This window comes from Nansenia antarctica (assembly GCF_963989245.1).
Source record: "Nansenia antarctica genome assembly, chromosome: 14".
Taxonomy (NCBI): domain Eukaryota; kingdom Metazoa; phylum Chordata; class Actinopteri; order Argentiniformes; family Microstomatidae; genus Nansenia; species Nansenia antarctica.
Window position 1 is genome coordinate 5,966,982 of NC_137684.1, and position 12,500 is coordinate 5,979,481.

Here is a 12,500-nt window from a genome sequence, read left to right on the forward strand (position 1 = left end):
CCGTTCTATGTCTATTTCTGTCCACGCTCTTGTCGCTACAGAAGGTCACCAAGGTCACTGGTATGACCACTATAAAGCAGCCCCAGCCTCCGTCAGCTGTTTAACCCTGACCATGGGGGGGGTTACCCTGACCATGGGGGGTTAACGACATCCACACACGTCCCCTCACGTCCGAGGGAGGAGCCCCCCCGCTAGCGGACTGTTTCCTGCTGGCCTGCCATTGGTTCCTGCCAGGCTGCTGGACAGGCTATTGGTCCCTGGCAGGCGACGGTCGGCCGCGTTAATTCCCATCAGCCACTTCCTGTCACAGCTCAACATCTGTTTATGTTAGCCATGTCACAGAGTGTCACTCCAGGCGTGGGAACGTGGGAGAGACATGAACCTTGGGGGACGTACGTACAGTACTGGACGTAGGATCCCCCCCAACCCAACCACACACACACACACACACGCATGCACGCGCACACACACACACACGCACACATACAAACACACACACACACACACACACACATCCATGCACACACACGTACACACCCATGCACGCACACACACACACCCACACAAACGCATGCACACGCGCACACACACACACACACACACACACACACACACAAGCATTGCTGTTTTTCTAGGCACTCAGCCATAGGAATACTCCAAGCTCATCGGATCATCTCCCAGTCATGCTACTGTAACAAACTCCAATGTGGATCTAAGTTACTGTAAATGATCTAATAGAACTGTCCAAAATAGCAACTTTTCAATTTTACAAAACTTGAGCCATTCTGTTTACAAGTGGACTAACTTGAGGGTGATGTGGTCAGCGGACTCAGAATTGTGGTGGTTCCTAATATGTTTCAGGAAAAACAAACAAATATTGTGTGGATGTTTCTACTCAGAGGGACATTTCCATAGATTTCCATCCCCAACGCTGCAGCTTTGAGCTGGGAGACCAGAGCTGTCACCCTCGCTCTGCTCCGACGCCCATGGTCCCCATGGCTTTCCTGACCCACTGACTCCAAACCAGAGCTTTGTGTGTGTGTGTGTGTGTGTGTGTGTGTGTGTGTGTGTGTGTGCGCGCACACATTTATTATTATTTATTAATTAATTTATTTCTCTTTTTGCTGGGTCCTCAGGAGAACAGATTTATTACAGAATAGTATAGGATACAGGCACATTCTCTCTCAGATTCCAGCTCACAAACTTCACCCCCAACAACAAGATATTTTCACACAGACAAAAGCAAATAAGCACCCATCTCACAGTTGTTGACTTTCCCCATCAGACCTATCTGAAAACATTGATAAACTGTCTCTCGACCAGTCTGGTAAACAGCCCTCGATTTGTGAGACTAACCCTTCTGTAAAACAGTAAAGCAGAATTGTTTTTGACCAGATACAAAGCTATTTCTCTGTGAACAATTTAACAAGCAACTACCATCACGCTTATAGGAAAGGACACTCAACCTGCACAGCGCTCACTCAAATGACAGATGATTGGCTAAAAGATATTGATCAACAGAATATTGTAGGAGCAGTACTACTAGACTTGTAGTGTTAATGGCTTTACTCAATCTGCCTTAGCATGGATAGAAAGCTACCTGACTAAAAGGTTGTCTTTAACAGAAGCCTCTCAAATGCAGATACTGTACAGGTATATACAGTGTGGAATTCCACAGGGCTCCTCGCTTGGACCGCTGCTCTTCTCGATTTTTACAAATGCTCTCCCACTTGCTTGTAAAAAAGCCTGTGTGTCTATGTATGCAGATGATTCAACACTCTACATGTCTGCACCAAAGGAAATCACCTCAGCCCTCAACAAAGAGCTGCAGATAGTATTTAACTGGATCACTGAAAACAAACTTGTCCTGAACTTATCTCAGACTAAGAGCATTGTATTTGGATCAAAACACTCATTAAGCTATAAACCACAGTTGATATGGCAATGAACAATGCTGCTATTGAGCAAGTACCCGAAACAAAGGTTCTTGGTGTAACTTTGGACTGTAAGCTAAAATGATCAAAACATATAGACTCACTTGTGCAAATTATGGAAAGAAACATATCTGTAGTTAAGAGATTCTCTTCTTTTTTAAGACCACATCTAACCAAACATGTCAGACCGATCCTAGTGTTATCACAATTAGATGACTGCCCGGCAGTCTGGTCAGGCACCACTAAAACACATCTAGGGAAGCTACAATCGGTTCAGAGCAGAGAAGCTCGGCTTGCCCTACAGTGCACAATGAGAGCAAACATAAACGTCATGCATGACCGACTCTTCTGGCTTAAAGTTGATCAGAGGTTAACAGCATCACTTCTTTCATTTGTAAAATATATGAATGTTCTGAAAACTCATGTCTGTTTGTATAGGCAGCTTACACTTAGCTCTGATGCACACACATACCCCAACAGACATGCCACAATTCCAAAAATCGAAACAAATTCAAAACAACGTGCATTGCTGTATAGAACTATGATTGAATGGAACGCCCAGGTCATATTTAAAAAACCTCTAAAAAATCACTTTAAAAAAACAAGTGAAACAACACATCATACGCACTGGATTTGTGTAGTTAATCTGGTAATCCTAATTGAGCATTTTGAGTCTATGTTTGTTACTGTTGTGTGGAGAATCTGTGGTTGGTTCTTTTTGTTGTTATGTGTCTTGCTCACCAAAGACTGAGGCTGTGAGCATTGCCGACTTTTATTTCGTTCTTATTCATTTTTATTTTTATTTTTATTTTGTTATTTGTTGTTATGTATGTTGATGGTTTTTTTTCTCCTTTGTTAGATGTTCTGTGATGTTATGTTGTCTTTCTTCTTTGTTATATGTTTTTATGATGATTTCCTTGTCCCCATTTAGCTGCACTGTATCCGGCCACAAAGGCAGAAATATGCTTCTGTTATTGTTTGGCAAAGCAGCCGTGTAGTCTGTGGGTTCCTCTGCTTGTGTGTGTGTATGTGTGTGTGTGTGTGTGTGTGTGTGTGTGTGCGTGTGTGTGTGCGTGTGTGTGTGTGTGTGCGTGAGTGTGCATGCATTCATGTGTGTGTGCGTGAGTGTGCGTGCATTCATGTGTGTGTGTGGGCGTACGTGCGTGTGTGTGTGTGTATGTATGTATGTGTGTGTGTGTGTGTGTGTGTGTGTGTCTGTGTGTGTGTGTGTGTGAGTGTGCGTGTGCATTCATGTGTGCGTGTGGGAGTACGTGTGTATGTGTGTTAACAGCAGTGGACGTGTGCTCATCAATCATCACATCAATGTAAAGGAAGCTTTGTGGTAGGAACACTCCGGCCCCCTGTCCCTACTTGCCCCCCCCCCCCCGCTAAACTGCTTATTTTCCCCCTCAGAACTGCCTTTGTATCTCAGTCTTCAGAAGGAGGGCTGGACTAACCCCTGGACAGGCAGGCGTGTGAACGCACACAGGAGACTCTCTGATGGAGGGATATGCATTTCCATTTCCTTATCATACACTAGAGAATATCCCTCTCTCACACGCACACACTCACACACATGCAAGCATGCAGGCACACACACACACACACCATATGCACTAAATAGATAAACATAGTATATGGACAGTAAATACAAATATCAGATCAAACATTTAAACAGGCCCCTGGAATATCAACAATTCTGAAACAATAAATCTCATAACTTTTAATCTGGCGGGCAAGACGCACGTTTGGCTGGGCTGAGCTCACCTCTGCCCACAGCCACCACCGGCCTTGGGCGGGACATAAACAACCCTCATTCCAAAAAAGTTGGGACATTGTGTAAAACTTAAATAAAACAGAATGTGATCATTTGCTAATCCTTTTTTGACATATTTTCAATTGAATACAGTACAAAGACAATATATTTAATGTTTTACCTTATCAACTTCATTGATTTCTGTAAATATATGCTTATTCTGAATTTGATGCCAGCAAGACCTTTCAAAAAAAGTTGGGACAGAGGCAACGAAAGATTGGGAAAGTTGAGGAATGCTCAAAAAACACCTGTTTGGAACATTCCACAGGTCAACAGGTTCATTGGAGACAGGTAACTGTGGTGGGTTTTAAGGAGCATCCTAGAAAGGCTCAGTCGTTCACCAGTCAGGATGAAACGAGGTTCACCACTTTGTGAACAACTGCGTGGGCAAATAGTCCAACCGTTTGGGTTGAGTAAGCTGCTTTGAGTGTCTAGAAAAGCGCTATATAAGTGTAATGTATTATTATTATAGTTATTATTATAGCATTTCTCAACATACAGCAAGGAATTTAGGGATTTCACCATCTACAGTCCATAATATCATCAAAAGATTCAGAGAATGCGGGGACATCTCTGCACGTAAGGGGCAAGGCCGAAAACCAACATTGACTGCCTGTGACCTTCGATCCCTCAGGTGAAACTGTATTAAAAACCGACATCATTCTGTAATGGATGTTACCACATGGGCTCGGGAACACTTCAGAAAACCATTGTCAGTTAACACAGTTGCTGCATCTACAAATGCAAGTTAAGACTGTACCATGCAAAGTCATATATCAACAGCATCCAGAAACACCGCAGGCTTCTCTGGACCCGAGCTCATCTGAGATGGACTGACGCAAAGTGGAGAAGTGTGCTGTGGTCTGACATGAGTCCACATTTCAAATTGTTTTTGGAAATCATGGACGGCGTGTCCTCTGGGCTAAAGAGGAAAAGGACCATCCAGATTGTTATCAGCGCAAAGTTCAAAAGCCAGCATCTGTGATGGTATGGGGGGGCGTTAGAGCCCGTGGCATGGGTAACTTGCACATCTGTGAAGGCAGCATTAATGCTGAACGGTACATACAGGTTTTGGAGCAACATATGCTGCCATCCAGGCGACGTCTTTTTCAGGGACGTCCCTGCTGCTTATTTCAGCAAATGGTAAATGGTAAATGGACTGCACTTATACAGCGCTTTTTTTGCTGCTCCAAAGCGCTTTACAACGGCCTCTCATTCACCCATTCACACACACATGCACACACCAATGGCGGCAAGCAAGACAATGCCAAGACAATGCCAAGCCACATTCTGCTGTGTTACAACTGTGTGGCTTTGTAGTAAAACATTGCGGGTACTAGACTGGCCTGCCTGCAGTCCAGACCTATCTCCCATTGAAAATGTGCGGTGCATTATGAAGCGCAAAATACAACAATGAAAACCCTGGAGTGTTGAGCAACTGAGGTCATATATCAAGCAAGAATGGGAAAGAAGTCCGCTTTCAAAACTTCAACAATTTGTGTCCTCAGTGTCATGTTTTGAGGTAAGAAGCACACAACACACTGTATCATAGCGTCACTGTGTTCATTACTGAAGTATCAACAACAAGACAGGAGCAATACATCACAGATATAGACACATCACTTAGGCTTCACATCACAATCCCAGAGCAATCGATCATACATGAATCACCATAGTAACAAGCAATCAAACCCAGAGTATCCCCAATTAACCCTATGTGTGGACACAACACTCAGTTCCCACTACTTACTGAGTGTCGTTAAAAGGAAAGGTGATGTAACACAGTGGTAAACATGGGCCTGTCCCAACTTTTTTTGGAACATGTTGCAGGTTCATCAAATTCAGAATGAGTGTATATTTACAAAAAACACTAAAGTCTATCAATTTGAACATGAAATATCTTGTCTTTGTACTGTATTGAATTGAATACAGGTCGGAAAAAGATTTGCAAATCATTGTATTCTGTTTTTTATTAACATTTTACACAGCGTCCCGACTTTTGGGGGAATTGGGGTTGTATTATGTGACACGGTCTGGTCCACATGTCGACAATTGCCAAGTTGCGCAAATGACCAAAAACGTCTTTAAGCTTCTTTAAGCCTCTTTACAAAAGTGTTGAAGTGCCCACTCGGGCTCTGAGGAGGGCAAGGAAGATCATGGCCGACCCCTCCCACCCCGGCCACGGCCTCCTCACCCTGCTTCCCTCTGGGAGAAGGTTGCGGCTGCCTAAAGCTGTAAAGGCTACAGGCTCAGCTTCTTCCCCTCAGCCGCCAGGCTGATAAATGACTCTGGCTTCCCCCTCCCCCCGCCTCCAAGTCTGCCCAGGACTCAATACGCACTGGACTTAACTGAAAAACTTTGCACTGCACTTTATATGTAGCACTATCCCATGCACTGTTGTGTGTTGTCCTGTTTTTGTATTTGTTTTTGTATTCATGTATACATGTGAAAAAAGTAAAAACACACTTACTGTAACGCCAAAGCAAATTCCTATATGTGTCAAGCATAATGGCAATAAACGTTATCTGAATCTGAATCTGAATCTGAATATAACAAACAACTGTTTTAGGATCACTAAATGCTTATAATTTGTTAATTGGATTCACTGTCTTGTCTGCTGTAGGCTACTGGGTAAGTGATACATGGCTTGTAAGCAAACCTACATTTTAGGACGTGTTCAAAAGCAAGGACTGTGTGATCGTCTAATTATGTGTAGTTATGTATTTTTAGAGCGTCGATGTTCGAGCAGCATGTTGTGATGTACTAAGCATGCAGTTAGACGTTCATAGTGATGTACCTTTTTACCTGCTAGCTACTAGCAGCTGTTTTGCGTGTGTTTTGATTCAGAGACAGCAGTGGCGGACTCAGGCTGTTTGAAGGGCAGGGGGGGTGAAAAGAACCCCATCAGTGCACATGGTCAAGTTTAGACCATTGGAAGGTCAGCCAATAGGGCACATCCTCTAATTTCGCCACTCAAAAGGGCACTTTAGTGCGACGTTTTTCAACTGTGGGGGCACATGGTCAAGTTTAGACCATTGGAGGGGCATCAATAGGGCACATCCTCTAATTTTCGCCACTCAAAAGGGCATTTTTGCCACTCAAAAGGGCACTTAAGAGAGAAGTTTTTCAACCGTGGGGGCACCAGGAGGGGCGGTCCGCCAGTGAGAGACAGTTTCTTTTGGTTTGAGGGGTACCAACATTCAAATAAGCAAATCTTCTTCAGATTTCAATGTATGACACATCATTTGAAAGCTTACAATCTGCACTTTCATAATCTGAAAAAAAAACTGAAAAATGGCCGTGCCCTACTTGAGGACGTTTTTAACAGACATTATGACAGTATCTCCCAGCTCCTTCTGTCTCTATGAGAAGATGCATTTTCATGGGAGGGTAGCTTCAGACAGGACTGCATTGATCTATCTTGCTCCTGACAGCTGCGTCATCCTAATAAACGGAATGAAGTGTCTTTAGTTCCAGTGTTACACTGTGTAGACACAGGCAGATGGCACGACACGAGACGTTTTCCAAGCTTGCTGCATGCCTCACATCTCTTTCCCCCCCTCTCTCTCTTTCTCTCTCTCTCTCTCTCTCTCAGTGCATGCTGGGAAAGAGATTGGAGATCGGAGGTGCGTGGAGGTAGTGAGAAGTGAGTGCTTAACTTTTTTTCTATCTTTATCTATATATTTATTTAAAATTTATATATGCTATATTGCAATTATAGTGTAGTGTTAGTTTACTGAGTGTTTGGGGTGTACAGGGTTAAGCGGGGAGTTTTGTTTGGCAGTCGGCCAGCGCGTGCTGCTGGCTGGCGTAAGACGCCAGTATGGAGTTTTCTCAACTTGGTAGAAAGCATGGAATTAGAATATCTGCTTCTAATGTGTCCGTAGAGGATTGTAGTTTAGCTGTAGCTGAGGTTGTTGGACACAACAGTGTTAAATCTGCTGCTAGAATGAACGGTGGAGTTGTGATTTTTCTGGACTGTATGGAGAAAGTTAATACCGTTATTGAATCCGGTGTAAGTATTGACGGTGTGTTCGTTAACGTGACGCCTCTCTCCACACCAGGTAAAAAGATCACCATATCTAACATTCCACCGTTCATAAGCGACTATCTATTGATAAGTCAATTAGAACGACATGGGAGGATCATTTCCCCTATAAGGAAAGTGTCATCGGGATGTAAATCTCCGCTATTGAAACATGTTGTCTCACATAGACGACAGGTAATAATGGTTCTCAAGAACAGCAGAGAAGAGCTTAATTTGGTATTCAAATTGAGAGTGGATGAATTTGATTACGTGGTTTTTGTGAACTCTGGAAATTCTAAGTGTTTTAAGTGCGGAGGGGAGGGGCATGTGATCCGAAACTGTCCGCAAAGAGAGACGGGAGACGCACAGTCCCAAGGGCGCAGAGCTGGGAGCGGCGCAGGGGCGGAGGAACAGGGGGGGCAGAGTAGAGCTGCGGGCACCGAGGGTGCAGGAGAGGGAGGGGGGGGTGCCCCCCCCTCGGCCGGTGGTGAGGGTAGTGCGGGAGAGGGAGGGGGTGGTGCAGGTGCGGAGGATGGAGGAGTGGGGCAGAGTAGAGCTGCGGGCACCGATGGTGTTGGAGAGGGAGGGGGGGGTGCCCCCCCCTCGGCCGGTGGTGAGGGTAGTGAGGGTGTAGGAGAGGGAGGGGGGAGCGCCCCCCCCTCGGCCAGTGGTGAGGGCAGTGCGGGAGAGGGAGGGGGTGGTGCAGGTGCGGAGGATGGAGGAGTGGGGCAGAGTAGAGCTGCGGGCACCGATGGTGTTGGAGAGGGAGGGGGGGGTGCCCCCCCCTCGGCCGGTGGTGAGGGTAGTGAGGGTGTAGGAGAGGGAGGGGGGAGCGCCCCCCCCTCGGCCAGTGGTGAGGGCAGTGCGGGAGAGGGAGGGGGTGGTGCAGGTGCAGAGGATGGAGGAGTGGGGCAGAGTGGAGCTGCGGGCACCGATGGTGTTGGAGAGGGAGGGGGGGGTGCCCCCCCCTCGGCCGGTGGTGAGGGTAGTGAGGGTGTAGGAGAGGGAGGGGGGAGCGCCCCCCCCTCGGCCAGTGGTGAGGGCAGTGCGGGTGCAGACAGTGGTAACGTGACGGGGGAGAACAAAGGTGGTTCGGCACCCCTCGTGCCCCCACGTCGGAAAAGGAAAAGAGACAAGGAAAAGGTGACAGCAAGTGACAGCGGAATAGTAGAGAAAGAGCCGAATGTGATAAATAAGGTAAACAGCCAGACAGTGGATGACAACAGTGGTGAGGTGGAGGATGATATACCTGAGCCAGTTGAAAAGGAAAAAGAAAGGGACAATAGTGGCTCTCAGGCTAAAAAAGGAGTGGAAAGTGACGTCAAAGAGAGTCAGGAAGAAGAGGAGCAGGATGTAGCAGGAGGTTATTCGTCCAGCATAGATGAGGATGAGGATGAGGATGAGGAGGATAGTCATAATGTTGAAATAAGTAGTGGAGAAGATGATTTTCCCACTGATTCACAAGTGTCTGAATCACAACAGAAGAAACGGTATACAGTTAAACAGATTCAAAAGTTCTTGCAAACAACAAAAAACACAAGGAAAGTAGAAATTAGAGATTATTTTGAAGATGAGGAGATGTTTGTTAACTCAGCAAGAAGCCAAATGAGAGTGAGGAGCAATGAGGGTGGGGGGTACACTTCCCAGGAGGTTTTTAGGCTGAAGAAAATCGTACAAAAATTCAATAAAACACACAATGAAGGGAAATCAGAATCCGGGTAGTTTAGGACGGTTCCAAGGTTTTTTTTCCTGTTGTACACTCCTTTTATATATAATGAGTGATATCAAGGTTTCCACACTTAATGTAAATGGAGCCAGAGATATGAGGAAGAGAGCAAACTTGTTTGAACTCTGTAAATTGAAGAGATGCGATGTAGTGATGGTTCAAGAAACGCACAGTGACCCTTTAAATGAAATTGACTGGAGGAAAGAATGGGATGGGGAAGTTGTTTTAAGCCACTTAAGTAACAGTAGTGGAGGTGTGGCTGTCCTTTTCGCCAGACATTTTATACCAAAATCTTTCGTTGTGGAAGAAAATATTAAGGGTAGGTTGTTGATAGTTAAAGCCAAATATGAGCTTTTTAATATTGTTTTTGTAAATGTTTATGCTCCAAATATAGGACCCACCAGGGTTCAGTTTTTAAGTGAACTTGGAGTAGTGTTAGGTCAGTGTGAGCCTGAAGACTTCTTATTTTTGGGAGGTGATTTTAATTGTACAGAGGATGATCAGATAGATAGGAACCACAGTGAACCACATCCTGCTTCAAAACATGCTATGAAGCAGCTTGTGAACACTAACAATTTAATTGATGTATGGAGGGGAATCCATGATAAACAAAGACAATACACTTGGGCTCATTGCAGAGAGAGTCGTTTTTCTATGGCCAGATTAGATAGGTTTTATTGTTTTAAACATCACTTTAGTACTGTGAAAGAGTGCAGGATAATACCTGTAGGTTTTTCTGATCATTCAATGGTAACATGTAATGTTTTTATTGCCAATGTAAAGCACAAGTCTGCATATTGGCATTTTAACACGGTTTTAAGGAAACGTTTGTTTTTTTTTGGAAAGTTTTTAGAACTAGGAAAGGAGAGTTTGCATCCTTGAAACAGTGGTGGGATTGTGGGAAAGTAGAGATTCGACAGCTTTGTCAACAGTACGCTCTCAGTGTTTCTTGTAACATCACCAAATTGATGAGAGATCTGGAGATTGAAATAGTGGAGATGCAAGCTTCTGCAGAGTCCACAGGAAATCGAGGGTATAATGAAGACCTCAAATTCAAAAAAGCTGTACTGGCAGACTTGTTGGGCACTAGAACACAGGGGGCGCTGGTCCGGTCACGTTTTCAGAATGTCGCGCTGATGGATTCGCCAACAAAGTTCTTTTTCAGTTTGGAAAAAAGAAATGGACAGAGCAGGTGTATCCATGCTCTCCGTTCGGATACAGGGCAGGTTCTAACTGAAGCCAGGGATATCCGGCGGAGGGCTGTTGATTTTTATGCTCACTTGTTTAAAAGTGAATATGAGGAGGATGAATCTGCTTTTGAATCCTTCTGCAGTGGTTTACCTATTGTTTCAAAGGAGAGCAATAAGGAGTTGGAGGAACCTTTGACTGCAGAGGAGGTGGATGTAGCATTGCAGAGCATGCAGGGGGGAAAGGCTCCTGGGATAGATGGGCTCCCACCAGAGTTCTATAGAGCATTCTGGAATGAATTGAAAGAGGATGTGTTGGAGGTCTTTAATGAGAGTTTTGAGGACTCTTTGCTGCCTCAGAGTTGCAGGAGAGCAGTTCTAGCTCTGTTGCCCAAAAAAGGAGACCTCCAAGAAATAAAGAACTGGAGACCAGTGTCGCTTTTATGCTGCGAATATAAGTTGCTGTCTAAAGTCCTAGCCAACAGACTGAAAAAGGTGATGGACCAGGTCATCCATAGGACACAAACGTACTGTGTGCCTGGCAGGTCCATTGTTGACAATGTGTCATTAATTCGAGATCTTTTGGAAGTCTCTGGTACAGCGGGTTTTGAAGCGGGTCTGGTTTCTTTGGACCAGGAAAAGGCTTTTGATCGGGTTGAGCACCAATACCTGTGGAAAGTGTTAAAAAGGTTTGGCCTCAGCCCTGGTTTTATTGCCAAGATTAAGGTGATGTATGAAGACATTGAGAGCGTGCTGAAAATTAATGGGGTTTTAAGTAAACCTTTTAAAGCAACGAGAGGTGTAAGACAGGGTTGCTCCATGTCTGGTATGCTGTATGCTTTTTCCATTGAACCTATGTTGCACAATGTTCGTTTTAACATAAATGGCCTGTTTTTACCTGATTTTAATACACATTTTATTTTATCTGCATATGCAGATGATATTGTTGTGATCATTAAAAACCAGCAAGATGTGACGGTTTTGGGCAAAATTGTTGAAACTTTTGGAAAGTTGTCAGCTGCGAAAGTGAATTGGGCAAAAAGCGAGGCTGTAGCAGTTGGGAGGTGGTCGACAGGTCTTCTTCCTCAGTTGCCAGGAGGTTTAAGCTGGAAGAGGGGAGGATTAAAGTACCTGGGGGTTTACTTAGGTGATGATAAGACGGTACAGAGGAACTGGGAAGGAGTGGTAGAAAAGGTGGAGGGGAAGTTGAACAAGTGGAGGTGGCTGTTACCCCAAATGTCGTACAGAGGGAGGGCTCTGATCATAAATAACTTAGTTGCATCAACTCTCTGGCACAAGTTAAAATGTCTAGAGCCCCCTGTTGGATTATTAAGAAAAGTGCAAGCTACAATGGTTGGGTTTTTCTGGGATAACTTACATTGGGTGCAACAGAGTGTACTGTATCTGCCGAAGGAGGAGGGGGGTCAGGGTTTAGTGCACCTGGAGAGTAGAAAGGCAGCTTTTAGATTGCAGCATATCCAGCGGTTTTTAATAGGAGGGGACAATGTTGTATGGAAACATGTAATGAGTGCCATTTTAAGGAGAGTGGAAGGGGTTGGTTTGGATGCATCTCTGTTTTTAACTAACTGTAATTTTGCACATTGGTGTGGAATGCCTCCTTTTTATCAGAGTCTTTTTAGAGCATGGTTTTTATTCAAATGGAATAGACTGGAGCTGGGAACCTCACTGTTCTGGCTGCTAGAGGAACCTTTGATTTATGGGGCCCGGCTAGACATTCAGGACAATGGTAGACCTGGGCTTGTCCAGCGTTTGTGCTCAGTGGGGGCAGTAAAACTGAGGCATGTAGTGG